The following is a 15,228-nucleotide window of genomic DNA, read 5'->3' on the forward strand; positions in this document are numbered from 1 at the left end:
AGGTGGATTGCGGGCCTCCCTCCCTGCAGAACTAGTGCCTGAGACTTGTTATATTGTCCTGCTGCCACCTTTAACACAAGCATCCATTCCACCCCAGCTTATTTTGAGTTGAACATTGCTGAAGAGGACTGAACAAGGTATTTCAGGAAGATGTGTGGTGATCCATTGATTCAGCCTCAGTAACTTTCATATTCTGTATATAGCAAAGTTTTCTTGTAGAGTAACTTCCAGTTCTCCAAGTGAACTGTAGGTTATGTCCTCTATGTGGTGGCTCCGTGAGGTGGGTTGCACTTCAGCACAGCGTGAAATGTGAAAAATTGCTTTTTGTCTCATGCCATCTTTGGAGTAAAGCATGTGTAGCCTCAAGTGTTTGTGCAACTGCGTGCTTGGGATCCTTGCCCTGACAGGCTCTGTAGCGATCGCAGCATTTTAGAAGACTCTGGTCTGCAAGTACGAGCAGCTGGATTTGGCTGTGTTGTCTGCCTGGATTTGGCTGTCATGCGGATGTGCAGCTTTTGTTCTTTCCAGAGTTCTGAACCTTGCTGAAGACTTTTAATTCTGATCAGTATCATGTGAAGCAGAACTTTGTGCGGTCTGTTTACAGTCTTGCAGGCTGCCCCTTTGCATTGCTGAGCTAAAATGGAGTGTCCCTCAAAGTGCAGGAGCTTTCCTGTCTGTATTTCAGCTTTAGTTATCTGTGGCTAGTGAACCAAGTCTTGCTTTATCCTCGAAGGAAATTTTCCTTCTGCCTCAAGTTTGGGCATGTTTTGATGGGCTGTGTTTGCTTGAATGAACTGAAACCGGTTTCATTTGGTTGGCTCTGGAGTCACTGAGTTTGAGGGTAGCAGCAAGGCTGGTTGTGTGGACTTCTGTGGTCGCTTTCCTTTCTGACCCAGGGGAACTACCCAACGTCAGTACTTGTCTACGATGACTTGGTTGTTAAAGCTATCAGTGGCAGTGTTATGTCATATCTAGGTCAGTGTTATAACGGGATCTACAAAGGTCATAGCTGTAAGATGTACTTGAGATTGGAAAACAGCCCAGGGTGAAAATGGTATTTGTATGTGCTTCACAGGGTAGAGCCATGTGCATACAAGGTGTGTATCTTGCAAAATCCGTTCACATCTGATAGGTATCTGAAGTGACATCTAACCACTACGGTCTTAAGGTGGGTTAGGGATGTACTGCAATTCGGGGTGAGCTGTGGGAATGGTAGACTCCATCAGCTTTCCCTTCGATAGTCTTTCTCGTCTGCTCCCAGATGAGTGTATGCATCAGTGGAAACTGAGAAGTGGTTTAGTGTGGCGTTCAAAGTATAAAGCTATCCGTTTGGGAAATTCTGCTGTCATTTGAACATGCTTCACCCACAGGGGTTAAAGCTAAGACGGGCATTTTGCCGATAGCAGAGCTACCTCAAGTAGATGCCTTGCCAATAATTTATCGTACCTAAGATTGCAAATAGCTTTCATGCTGGCATTTTTCTTTGCTTTGCTGCTGCATGTGGTATATCTTAGCTCCATGGCCTTTTAGGAAAGCTCTTGAGCCGGTCATTTGAGTAGAAGATTGAAAATACAGACTTTATGGAAGGAGGATATTATCAGTAGCTTCTTCTCTTAAACTACAGAGAAAAATTTCAGTGTTGGAGTTTGGTTTGATTGGTACCTGCTGCCTGAATACAAATAAACACTCATGGCACTCTTTCATGCTGGAGAGGCATCAAGGGCACGTTGATGATAGTCCTCAGGCTTATAAGCCCCACTGGCAGACTAGGGTGGAGGTGTGTTTTGTGTTGACAAGAAAAGGGTGAAAGAAGAGTGGCTGTTTTGGCCATACTAAACATATCAAATAGTCTTTCTTCGATCTTTTTTTCCACATGTCTGACTTCGAATAGGAGGTAACAGGCGCTGGTGGAGAGGTACAGCCTTGGACCTGACGTATAGAAAAGATGTTTTGTATGTGGGAGAGCCAGGAAACAGGAGTTAAAGGGGAAAAAACCAGCTGAGAAAGCCCTAATCATACTTCTGGGGAAAATAACAGGCTGAGGATATATCAGTCCTCTCTGTTCCCAGCCCTCTGGAGCGTGATAGCTCCTTGCTGTGAATTCTCTGTAAAATAATGTCACTGGAGACTTCTGCAAGAGCCATTTCAGTTGGAGTGTCAATGTTGAAAGTGAATGGGAGGTGTTGTGCAGAGGGCTGGGGAAGCAGCTGTCGGTAGCTGTCTTTGGTGGGCTTAAAGACAAAAATGAGCAAACCGTGTGTGCTAAAGGTGGGTTTTGGAAATTATACTGCTCCTGTATTAAGGAAAAGCCAGAGGAGACCAGTAAAGGAGGCTGTGTGGGAGTGACCACTGGGAGAGCCAGGTGGAGCTCGAATGGTAGGCAAGTCAAGAACAGAAAGCTGTGGTTACAGGAAGGAGAGAAAACGGGGAAGATTGTGGGTCCCCGTTTTTTTTTTTTTTTCTTGGGAGAGTGATGCTGGGAGAAAAAAGTAGACAGGAAGAGGTGAAAGGCAAGAGGTGTTGAACATTAAGTTGGGTGGCTTACTGAGAAGATTGCTGAAGTGCAGGGTGTCATGGGACTCCCTTCGAAGGCAGAGGTCAGAGTTGGTTGGAAGGGCTTCTGATGCAGTGGGGCTCCGGAGTGAAGGAGGGGATCAAATCATGGAGAGAAAAAATGGTAAGAGAGAAGCCTGAGAGCAGGCAATGAACTCCTCAGCAGTGGTGAGTTGAGAGCTGTGGGGGTGCTGAATTAGGGGTGTGAATGGCACCTGGAAAGCAATGCTGAGGGAATGGCTGCTCCATGGGCAATTTTTCCGTGTAACTCAAGAGATGTCTTGGAGGATCAAAGCGCTCTTCTTGGCTTTCTTGGCCAGCCTTCATGTTCAGGTTGTCCTTCTGTTTCCCGCTGTAATTGATACCGTTTTCAGCAAAGGGTGAGACTGGCATGGCAAAATGAGCATGTGAAGATGGTGCCATTTGTTTCTACTAGAGGTGACCTTGTTTTATTGAAGTTTAATTATTATTTTTTTTCCCTGGAGTTTGGCATTAAAACTTGGCACCCCACCCCAAAGTGTTTGACAGCCTTTGGGCTAGGATTTGTGAGAAGGCTTTCAACTGTTTGCTCTGGAAAGACACGCATGTGGTGTGCTCTAAACTGCAAATATGGAAAGGGCTTGAGTCAGCTGGTGCTTTTCAGAAGAAAGTGGAAATATTGCCGAGACTGTGGAATTTCTGTAATGGTATTGAGTTTTGAGCATTTTTGTGGTAGCTGATGGATATGAATAATTTTGAAGAAAAGGAGGATTAGAAACACAAAAAAAGAAAAAAAAAAAAAGTAGTCCTCTGTGAAAGGAGTGGTATGAGTGCATCAACCTCACATTGCATGAGTACATTCCTTGCAGGTAAATCTGCGTACTTGGGGCCAGGTGTAAATTTGGCTGTCTTCTCCATTTCAGTCCTCAAGTCCCGTGATGCCAGCTCTGAAATGCTTACCTTTGAAAGCAGCCAGATACACACGCCACACACAAACCCAAATGCCAGTGTTAAAAACCCGCTCACTTGACACACAGGAAAATGAACGTGCGTGATGGGTGTTTGTGCGAGCCTTGCTGTAGTGTTCTGGGAAGCAGCCCAGAAGTTGGTGTGTTTTCTGGCTAACACATGCTGTATTTTTTCAGCATGGTATGTGACTTGTAGTGCAAATGATCTGTGACCCAAGGACCCTGTGTGTTCAAGGCTGTGTGAACTTAGCATAAGAAATCTCTGTTTGTCAAGTGAACTCTTAGTGTTGACGAGTTGTTATCGCAGGATGCGAGGTGAGTCCAGCAGTGGCCTTTGATCTCAGCACAGGCATTTTAGTGAGAAACCATTTGAAGAAATAGAAGGAATTCTATGATTCTATGAAATCTGATTAAAATATGAAAAAGGGCGGGCTGCTTCCTGAGGCTAGCAGCCTGCTGAGAACCGATAGGAATGAGGTTTGATGCAAATAGCTTACCAGAGCCACAGAGTGCCGGATAAGGAGCGGATCTGGCAGCTGAAATCTGCAGTGCTGCTGCTGGGGGAGTGAGGCTTTGCCACCCTTGCGCATCCAGGTTCTTACAACCAGATAAGGACATCCCTGCAGCCATTTGTGTGCTCCACATGGTGATGCTTTTGGTAATTGCTGCTTCCTCCCTGGTAAGGATGTGGGGAATGTACCTTCTCTGTGGGGTGCCGCCTTGCAAATATTAGATTGAAATGGCATTACAGGGAGGGAATATTTTGGGGGTGGAGGGAACGTGCTTTATTCTGATGGCTCATCTCATTCCTGTAAGGAGTGAACCTTGCCTGTCCTGATCTCTAACTGTATCTTGCCTTGGAGCAACATGTCCAGTATAGTGCTGCTGTCAGTTATTGCCAGTTTTATAAAAAGAGGCGGCTTGTGTTGCTGTGCAGTAGCTCTGTAGCAGAAGGCGAGGTTTGGTTGTGAGATTCAGTGGGTTTTGGGGTCAGTTATTGGCCTGGTTGGGGCTGAGTATACTAGGTTTAGGACCTGAGAAAGCTTGGTATGTGCTCTCTCGTGCTGGCTTATCTTGGTGTCCTCCAGCGCCACCAGAACTGCAGCAGCTGAGGGCTCCCTTGATTGCACTGTCTCCCTTTATAAACCATTTGCTGTCATGCTTCCCTTGGCTGGAAAAGGCAATAGCGTTAGCTCTGTCTCGTTCCTTTCATGGCACAGAAACTGTTCTCAGTTGCATAAACAAGTGTGGCTCACCAACTCAAGGACCAGCTCTCACTCAGACTCTGATGCTCCAGATAGCAGATCCTCTTTTCAGGGCTGCACAGCAGCTGAAGCAGCCAGACATGTCAGCTTTTACAAAAGCTTCAAATCAAAACATTTTTCCACTAAGAAACACAAGAAATATGCAGAGTTAAACAAAATAATTACCCCAAGTGTATTTCTGATTCAGCTGTCGGCTTCTGTGCATTCCTAGGGTGGGAGAGGCTGGATGCATCAAATAACCCTGTCTCCTTCTCTCCTTCCCTCCTGCGCCCCAGCCTTTTCTTCAGCTCAGTCTCATCTGTAGACTCAGCTTCCACCTTTTTTTCTCCCACTGAAATGAGATGCACTTCATTTTAGTTCATTCTAGTTCTTTTGCGTAATAAGTTTTAGATCAGCCTCTTTTCTTGCCTCCTGTTGTGTTACTGTCCCCATAGCTTTTGGCCCGACAAGCTGGGTTTTCTCTGGGTTTAACCCTCCAGGATGCAGGAACTCTTTCTATGCCTTGCATCCCTGTGGAGCCAAAACACTGAGCAAGCAACCAGAAACCCTGGCGCTGGCTGCGAGCGATCCCCCCACCCGAGAGCTTGGGCTCCTTAGTGAGACAAGATTAATCTTGTGGAAACCGTAGTTTGTAAGGGAAGTACTGAAGCGGATGAGTTCATTTAATCCTCCAGATAACAGAAATGCCTTGGACCTGTGTCCTGATGTATGCGAAAACCTATGTCCAGAGACATACTGCAGCTGTTGTGAGGATGTGTCTCCCTGTCACCTTGCCTGATGGAAGTCACTTGGTGTGCAGCCATGTCCCCTGTATCCATCCTGTCCTCCAGCTGGAAGGCTTGCTTCTGATGGAATCCTTCTTGCCTGCAGACACAGGAATGGGCTCCCCTTCCTCCTCAGATCCCCTCTTTAGATGGTGGTGAAAGCCCCCTTGCGTTTCGGTAGCCCCCTGGCACGCAGGTCGGGGCTGTCTCTGACCTGGCAGGCTGAAAGCTGCAGAAGTTGTGGCATCGTGCAGCTGGAGGGGGAGAGACCTGTAGCAGAGTCTGACCGCTCGGGGATCATCTCGGAGCTGTCCAACACCTTCCAAAGATGCATTTTCAGTATTTTAATGCTTTTTTTAAAAGCCACTTTCTGTGCAGGCCCCAGGCTTGCTTGCCCAGCCAACGCTGATTACTCTAAGCATGAGGGTTAGGGATGAAGGTTATGGGGTGCCCTCAATATGTCTGTGGTGCTTCAGCCTCTGGAATAGACTCAGAGAAGTGGTGGGAAGGTGAAGCCCCAGGTGCTGAGTGCATTTCTGCTGCAAAACCCAGGCGAAAGCAAGTAGGAATCTTTTCTGGACATGCTTGAGATGTGATAGCCTGTGGAGAATGCAAGTCAAATGCTGTGGCTAACATGTAAAAGCTGTCTTCAAGCTTACCTGGTCCTAGAGGCCCTGCTTAGGGCTGTTCAGCCGCATGCCCAGACCCTGTGTCCTGCACCTCTGGCCTGGCAGCCTTGGTCTGACGCTTCCGTGGGCACTTCTTGGTTCTTCAAACCCCCCTTGCCTGCAGAGAAGCAGGCTGCCCCTCGGTGATGGCCTTCCTCTTGATCAAAATGGAGCTGAGCTGTGAGACTTACATAAAACTGCCCTCCAAGCTTTGTTTTTGAGCTAAGAGAAACCCACAGACAGGAAAAGTGCCGTGCTGGGGGTGATTCATGCTCTGGGAGGAAAAAGAAATTGAATTGTCTGTCCTTAGTGAGGCAGATGGGACAGATGTTGGCAACGCCTCCCTGGGAAGCGCTGAAGAACAGACTGAATGATAGTGTTTGACTGAAAAAGGGCTAAAAGGAATAGGAAAGTGGACCGACTACCCTTGTCTTTGCAGAAATGTCAGAACATTTAGGAGTAAGCCTGGAGGTGAGGAGACAGCATGCGGGCTTTGGGAGAGAATATTGATCTGCTGGGCATGGTGAGTGAAGGATGATGATACAAGCAGCAGTGAGATAGTCAAGTTTCAGGGGAGAACAGGTCTGTTGGTGTGACAGGAGGCTTCAGTCTGTTGTGTTGGGTAAATATCACGTGTGGAGTTTCTCTTTTGATGCATAAGCTGCTGTTTTCATGGAGCAGCTGGACAGGACACCCCCCAGAAAGAAACCAGTTCATCTTGGTCCTGGACACGCATAGGACCAGCTGTGAAATTCCTGGGGAGCTGCTGTGTACCAGCCACCAAACGGCGCTTGTGTCTGGAGCCCTCGCTGGTACGAAAGAGCAAAGGCCCGGGGGTGGGGAACAAGCAGTAGAAAAATCCCACAACTGAAAACCCAAACTGAACTGGCGGTTAAGTTTGAAAAGCGGAACTGCGTAAAAACAAAAGCAATTTAATGAAAAAGGGACTGTCAAGAAGGTAACATGCCCCGAGGTTCTGTTTGCAGGACTCCGTGCCTGGCTGAGGGCTGGCCAGAGGGCTAAAATCCAGGCCCTGCAGGCCCGGTTCAGCTGGCAGGGGTTTGCCGTCAACAGGTGAAGGCAGGTCGGGGTATTCCTGACGTTCGGGGGCACATCACACTCCCGCGTGGGTATCGCTGCTTCCACGAGAGTGGAAGCCTTCGGTGGTGCTGCGGTGGGGCCACAGCGGTGGGCACTGGGAGCAGCAGGGGCACTGGGAGCAGCAGGGGCACTGGGAGCAAGCAGCAGGGTGCCCTTCCCCGAACTGGGAGCATCTGCAGCCGGGAGGTGCGGGCAGGGGGGAGGCAGGGCTGCCGCTGCCCGGGAGGAGAGCAGCACCCCTCCGGCCCCGCTCGTGACGCACGTGTTGTGTGCTTCATTGTGCTCAGACTGGTGGTGTCTGCTTCCTGAGCCCTGAGGCAGGGTTTCAGGCAGAGTAGCGCTGGTTTTAGTTTCGCTAGCTTTAAACCTTCAGTTTTCTTTGAAGAGGAGGATTTTGAGAAGGAACAAAGTGCTGGCAGCTGATGGACAAGCCGTGTTCCCTGTGTTGCAATATTCAGGCTCCCAAGAAGCATCAGTCACTAAGGGCAAGGTTGTGTAAAAATTATTTCATTTTACATAATAAAGAAACGTGTGGTTGAGGCTGCCTTGCTGAAGGGTTATAAGAGCAGGGGGGGATGGTGGGGTATCAAGGCAGCCTGGACGGTACAGCCAACGTCTAAGGGTAGAGCTGACATAGCAAAGGGCATCAGCAATGAAATTGCTACTCAGGGATGGGAAACAGTAGAAATCAGTGTCTGCCTTCGGCAAAAGGGCAGAGGGGAGAAAAATGACAGAACACGTGGTTTAGACACCTAGATTCATTTAACTGCTCTGTTCCACACTTCTGCCACATTAAAGAGCTCCCTCAAACTCCTGAGACCTTGGTTTCCCCTTCAGAAAGCACCAGCCTGTGTCACAGGGGTGTTGTGCAAAGGAAAAAAAGAAGAAAACCAGTAGTTGCTCCCAGCTTCTAGTCAGGGTTACTAGTTAATTGGTAATGGCACAGGGGCGAAAAAAATGTGAAGAGGGAATTGCTGATGGCTTCTTTGGGAGTAGCTGGAGGGGGAAACCTGTACTGCATCTCCAAGTGGCCCTTCCATAGGGTGCCATCGTAAATTAACTACCAAATTTTGCTTCCAAAACAAAGGAGCGGGTTATTAGAGGGACTCGAGATGACAGACAGTTGCCCTTGAGCTTGTTATAACAACACACTGGGATGATGAAAACCTGTTGACAAACTTGCTAGTAAAACTATTTTCATCTGAGTTGGTCCTCTCTCCAGGCAGGATGACGCTGGCAGCTGAGTTACGGGTCCAGCTGGTCTCAGAAAATGCCGTTTGCAGAGGGGGATTGCAGCAGCTCGGTGTGAATCACAGCCATCTCCATCAGAAGAGGCGCTCAGGGTCAGTCTGTCCAGCAGCAATCTCAGCTGCTTGTAGCTGTTGTTCTTGGGGCACAGGTTAAATGTCAGGCTACTTCAGGTCAGTCACCTTTCCTTCTCCGATGTTGTTTTAAACAGGGATATCTTGGTCCTCTCTGCAGAGACTGTTCCTAGCTTTGTTTTGGCAGTGTTGGAATATGACAACGTGGGTTCTGGAAAAAGCTGTTAATTCCAGCTCTGCTCAGCATTTGGGGAAAACAGTTTTATTGTATGTCAGAGCCAATTTTGGGTTTCTGCAGGGAGTTCTTGTGCCTCGGGGAATCTGTGGTGATGTGTGCTTGCCTCCTCTGCACTGATGCAGCTTGGGATGCTGTTGGCTGCTGCCCAGTCTCTCTCTCCGCAGTGCCAGCTTTGCAGAACATCTGACTGTGCACGCAGCTTGGGCCTTGGCTTTTTGGTTGTGCTCTCCAAAGACTCAGCCAGAAGGGCGTACTTGGGAGCAACGTGAGCACTTCTTCCTAGAAACACAGGGCTTCCCTGGGTCAGAACAAACTGCCCTCACATTGATGTCACAAACCTTAAGACGTGTGCTCACTTAGGCTAGGACCGTCTCTGTAGCAGACTGTTTCTTCCAGTTGTGACAGTGGACCCCCAGCGTGATTCGTGGACCTGCAGAGGAGATGCTTAGTGTTGTATTTGCTGCATGAATTTGCATTTTAATTCAGTGATGGTGCTGGTGGGGCCGTGTCTTTTCCACCCTCCCAGTGGGGGTTGTGCCAGCTCACCTCTTCAGATGCTTTGATGCTTTCCTTGGAACATCTTCTTTTTATTGTTTGGCTTTAGTAAACAAATCTATCAACCCTGCCAGGCTGTGCACGGAGTCTTGGCAAAAGGCTGATTCTTTTGGGAGAACTCAGTGATAAAAATTCACCTTTCCACTCTGACCTGTTAACAGTTTTGGTATTTGTCTCGGGCAAATGTTGAAGTTAAGGCTGTTGTTCTGTTCCTTGTAGGAAGTTAAGGAATACAGTCCCATTCCCTTGTATGTTAAAAATTACCGCCCCAGTTAGAGATTTCAGAACAGCCATACTGGGGCAGATCAAGGGTCCTGGTTTTCTCCCCAACCCTGGTCAAAGCAGATGTATGGAGAGGAGGAAGAGCAGGGCAGGCTTGTGCAACACATCCTTTTGAGACCTCTTGCAGCATCCAGCCCTTTCCAGCTTGCATGATTTTTCCAAGCCAAATGACACTTCTGTTTACTAAGACATTAATTTCTCTTGTCCAATCTTCTCTTGAAACCCTGTGTGTGTTTAACATCCCCAACATTCTGGAGCGAGGAGCTCTGCAGCTCAGCTATTGAGTGAAGAATTATCTTTTTCTGTTGGGTTTTTTTGTTTTGTTCTTTTTTGCTCTGAACTTGCCTTCTAATTTCCTTTGCCCTGGAGCAGCTGTAGCATAGGAGGCTGTGAGCATGGCCCCCTCTTGAGTGCGAAGAGCTCTGGATATCTAAGTTGCCCATTTTGCAAGGGCTGGGGGCCGTAGATGTGCACACAGTTCCTGGTGCGGTTGAACTGGAGATTTACCTAGCAGGGTAAGCAAATGTGATGCCTTTCCCCCTCCCCCCACCCCCCACCCCCCGCCCCCGATCCTTTCTGCACAACACCTCACACTGTTTCCTGCTGAGGAGTGGCCTGATGTTTTCGTGGAGCACTGGAAGTACACGACGTCTTTGGGGATAAACTAAAACGCTGTTTCTAACACCTGGTTGCAGAGCTGCGTTAGGATTGCCCTTTTTCCTTGTGTAACACTCATGTAATGAGTGCATCTCATCATGAACAATTATCTGTATTGGAAAGCTTAAGTATGACTCCCAAACAAGTTAAAAACAAAACAAAACACTTTCAACAATAATAAAAAGCTTAATGACCTTGGTTGTACATGCAGAGCTCTAAGTTTTGAAACAAGAAGGGACTTGTGGATATTGTCTCTGAGTCTATAGAAACACATAACTCTTTCAAAGGTCCTTTGTTCCTTTGGATAGCGAGAGCCACTCTGGGTGTGTTTCTCTAATCTTGAAATCTGTGAGCTTTAAGAAAAAAATTAAGTTAATTAAAACAATTTTTACATTTATTCTTAGGCGCTTCTGAGTGTGGTACCAGACTACATGGTTGCCTATAGAACCTCTGATTTCTGTCCTTACATAGTGATCACTAAAAAAGCAGTAATGTTTTTACCACTATCCCCTCCCTAAACCTCTGCTTGCTTTGGAACAGACCAGTTTGGTGTTTCAGTTTTAGTGGATTATATCGTATTTCTCAACATGTCTGCGCAATAGACGCTGAATCCCAGCAGGGGAATTTGGAACCATAGGAAAGAGAGGTGGGTGGAGGGCGCGTTAGGCAGTCATCCCTCCCATGAATATATTTCCTCTTTGCAAGTCGTTGATGAGATGCTGTGTAGCTGCAGGAAGCTTGAGTGCTGCCACTTCTGTTTTATCTTGTTCCTGCATCCTGGCAAAGTTCATCTGACTTTAACTGGTGATGGGCTCACATTTTCTTCAGCTCCCTGGAGCAGAAACCGTTCGTCCCCTTGCTCTGCTGGCATCGGTGAAGATGTGCCTCCAGCTGGGTGCAGCAGGAGCCCTGGTGGTTGGACCCCCGTAGTCAGCAGTGGTGTGGAGCAGCTGTATGTTGTCCTGTGCTGGTGCAGGCCCCGGGCTCCCCAGCTGTCCGGCCAAAAGCCTGTGGCTGGGCTGTGCCCAAAGCTGGTATCTGGCTGGTGTGTGCACAGCACCTCGTCCGTGTTCATCCTGCTGTGCCGGCCCGGGCAGAAACCCACTGCTTGCTCCTCAGCCAGGAGCAGCATCTCTTTTTACTGCTTTAAAAGTGAATTTGGGCTGCTTTCATCTGACGGGGATGCCTAGCAGGTCTCTAAGGCTCAGAAGCCTGAGGGTTTCCTGGCTCTCCTGTCCCTGCACGGCCAGGTTGCTCCAGGGACAAGAGCCCACATTTGGTGAACTGGTGTTACTGCCCATGACAGCCCAGCACAGCGTCCCTGTGAGCTCTGCAAGAGCAGAGGGGAAGCTACAAAGCATAAAACTGCCAAATTACCATTCTTAGCATTTCTTCAAATCCTGCTTTCTTTAAAATCCCAAGGTTTGGAGTCCTGTCCTTACGTGAACATATCTCAAGGTACTGCAGCAGGTTTCTAGCCCTGAAGAACTGAAAATTGGAAAGCAAATGGGCTCTAACAGGGGAGATGTCTTATTTTCACCCTGGCATAAAAAGTCTTTAATTTTTTTTTTCCATGTTGGAGGAAAAGTGTTTTCAGTCACACGTGGAGTAGATACCAGTAACACGTAAATCCTTCAGCTTCGCCCCAGTTGCTTGGACAGCACTAGTACAGGAAATCAGGAAATTGTTGCTGCTCAGTGTTCAACTGCAAAAATACTGTAATCTTTTGATACCATTTGGTGGAGGAAGTGGTTTTAAGTGTTGATTAATTGCTTGGACTTGAGGTGTTGTGTTTTTTTTTTTGTCTTGAATGTTTTAATTTCCCAATCTCAAATTTTCATTCTTTCCCCGTGCAAGACACTTGCTCAGGCCACCCACTTCGTTCAGCTGGTGTGTCTGTCTGTTGTTGCAAAACCCTACAGCCTTTCCAGGAGCTGCAAGGTGTAACTCAAAAGCCACAGGAGGAGAAGCATCTGTGTGTCTCCTTGCTAGCAGCAGATGATGCTTATCCTTGGGGATTACATGTCCTGGGAGGGGGGTGGTTTGTCCTGAAGCTCTCCCCTCAGGGGATTTCTGCTGTCAGGCCGCGTTTGGAGCTGCTTCAGGAGTTCCTCCTTTGGGAAATCCACCCCTAGGATGCTTCAGGCTTGCTGTGCTGCTGCCAGTGGTGAGGGCTGAGCTGAGCACGTGCCATGGGAAAGGGATGCCCTGCAGCATCCCTGTGCCTTGTAAAGCAAAGCCCTTGTTCCCCAGCTGTGCCTGTAGGCAGGTGATGCTCCAAGTGGTCCCTAAAGGTGAAGGAGGGGGAGAAAAGGCTGGACAGGGTTCCCCCTTCTCCCACCCCTCTGTGAACACACGTTACCCAGCAAGGGGTACAGCAGGGAGCTGATGTGTGAATCCTGCAGGGCTGATGGGAGGTGCTGTAGAGCAATGTCTTTTCCTTGTCTTTTTCTCTGTGACTCTGTGAATCCTTTGCAAGATTTGGCTGTGGGCATCCCACCCCATGATTTGCTTCATTAGGGATCTTTTGGGATAAATTATTTTGTAATTGAGCCACGCAAATATGTCAAATAAGCTGTAAATGCTTTTTGCTTGTGTGGGCCCTTAGCGTCATGTGTCATTCCCCTGCCAAGAGATCTAAAATTTTTGAAGCCCTTTGGCTTTCTTTGGGGAGGGCAGCAGGCAGGAGCAAGGGATACCCAGGTCCTTGTGTACCTTGTGCCCTGTGCTGCCCTGGGGCCACGCAGGGCACTTTTGTCCTGCTGGGCTTCATCCTGGTCCTGCTGCAGAGGGATTAGTGCCACCAAAGGCAAATGAACTTGCTTGATATCTTCAGCACTTGCTTCCCCTTTGCAGTTTCTGCCAAGCAGCTGTCCCTTTGGGAGGCACATGGCAGCCTGGCAGGCTCCAGCCCTGCAAAGCCGCGTTACCTTGCTTGTTTAAACAAAGGCAGGTGGCTAACATGGTCAGAGAAGGAAGCGCTAGTGATGCTCAGAGGTCGGCCTAAAGAAAATAAAGGGATGGGAGCTGTAACCTGTATGGTAAGGGCCTCCTAAACAAAACAGCTTGCTCACCAGTCTGAATCTTGGGCAGGTCTTGGAGAGAGGTGGGAGCAGCTGGTATACCTTCAGTGGCCCACAGGGAAGTTCCATCGGTCGTGGAGAATGGTGCCACATGCCCTGGCCAAACAAAGCACCACCTGGGTGGCAGCATCTGAGGTAACAGCAGGTAAGAGGGTTTACTGGTTGAAGGCACCTGGTTTCTGAGCTCCCAGGACTGTCACGACCTGGAGTGAAACTTGTTTTATGTTACCCTCTGCCCCTGGCACAGATGTGAGAGTCCCCAGAGATGGTTTTGCTTCCGTAATGTCCCCCAGGCTTCCAGCACAGCACTGGGTAACCTGTCCTCGCTGCTGCATCCAGGGCCGCTCCAGGACCATCAGGAGCAGAGCAGTGAGGATGCAGCAGCACCTTCTGCATGTTGGGTCCTGGACCATTTTGTGCTTCTCGTGCTGGGTGCAGTCCCCTGTGCTGTGAACACAACCCAAGAAACATCTGCGAGAGCGGTGGGGCTGGTGGGGCAGTCTGCAAGGAGGCAGCACGGTGGTCCCCACTCCGCAAGGAGTGTGGGAAACGTGGTCCCCTCCTAGCATCTCTCTGAGCTGCCCCCGCCATGCAGAGAGGCCATCAGCTTTCCCTCGGGCAGAGGGATGCTCCCACCTAGCAGCGCTGAGACTGGTCAGATCTGGGCTGGGAAGAGCTGGCAGATGTCAACGGCATCGCCAGTCCGGGCCCGGGGGACCTCCCTGCTGTGACCCTGGAGAGGCGCACGCTGTGCCAGATGCCGTGTTCTCCCGGTGTCCCAGCGGGAGGGAGATGGGGCTCATGTCAGCGGGATGGTTTCGCTCTGTGCTCAGGGATAAGGGAGAGCTGCAGAACATCCTCCATGGTAAATTGTTTGGCAACAGTTCCATTATTTGCTGACAAAGATAAGGCTAGCATGAGCTCACAGCGCGGAGACATTGCTGTGCACGGGGGCTTTATACAGCTACAGAGGCATCACTCTTGCGCAAGTCCCAGCTGAATGAAAACAAACTGTATTGCTTCCTCTTTCCTTCATCTCTCCCTGTACATTTAGTGGAAATGCTGATTTTTTTAAAGTTTTTTTTTAATGGGCTGAAGTCAGTGTTACCACAGATTTTGGTTAAGCTTTTTCCTGGAAAGCTGTGCCCTTAGAGAAGGAGGGTCTAGCGAAGGCTTGGGCTCTGCACAGGTGCTTCAGAGGAGGTGGCGCTGGTATGGCCTGGCAAGGGCTGAAATTGGTCCATCTCCTGGGGCCAGCAGGAGAACTTCAGTCGAGAAGTTGGAGGAAAACTTGGGTGAGCACAAAACACTTGTTGATGTACACTTGATGTATTTTTTTAAAGATGGCAAACCCCGTGGGCAACATGAGGGAAGCATGGAGTTGGATCTGGGGAAATTCAGATAGCACCGAGGACACACAGGGAGGGCTGGGGAGCCGCAAAGGTCCCGGCCCAAGTGACACAGCCCCGGGGTTTCGGTGGCTGGCTGCCACCTGTCTGCACCGCGCCCCGGGATGGAGCCTGGTGTTTACTGAACGGCTGTGTAAGGGTCTGGTCCCTCCCTGTACTGTCTTCACACAGGGAGGGATCCCCATCCAGGGAGCTGTGCGGGCACAGAAAGGCCTCTCTCGGCATCAGTGGTGGGGCGGGTGCTCTGCGGGGGTGCTGAGGACCTTGCAGTGACCCAAAGCCCAGCCAGGAGGACAGAGCTGGGCTTTGCATAGTGGTGCAGTGGGTCTTACTTGCAGCTCTGCCTCGGCGAGGGGCTGGCCCGTTCACTGCATCTTGCTTTGG

At 49.3% G+C, this 15,228-nt stretch overlaps 1 protein-coding gene across 4 annotated transcripts in view; it reads left to right on the top strand.

Moving 5' to 3' along the window:
* Positions 1 to 38: 38 nt before the first annotated feature.
* Positions 39 to 15,228, top strand: part of SLCO2A1 (solute carrier organic anion transporter family member 2A1) — a 71,089-nt gene continuing 55,899 nt past the window's right edge. For 2 of the 4 annotated variants that reach the window (XM_080410370.1, XM_080410373.1), the window contains exon 1: positions 39 to 4,179. The gene's annotated coding sequence lies outside the window, so the exon portion shown is untranslated. Of the gene's footprint in view, positions 7,282 to 15,228 lie in introns of all 4 variants that reach the window. The other 2 variants (XM_080410371.1, XM_080410369.1) reach the window with 2 other exon arrangements.

The sequence above is a fragment of the Falco punctatus genome (genome assembly GCF_963210335.1).
Source record: "Falco punctatus genome assembly, chromosome: 13".
Classification (NCBI taxonomy): Eukaryota; Metazoa; Chordata; class Aves; order Falconiformes; family Falconidae; genus Falco; species Falco punctatus.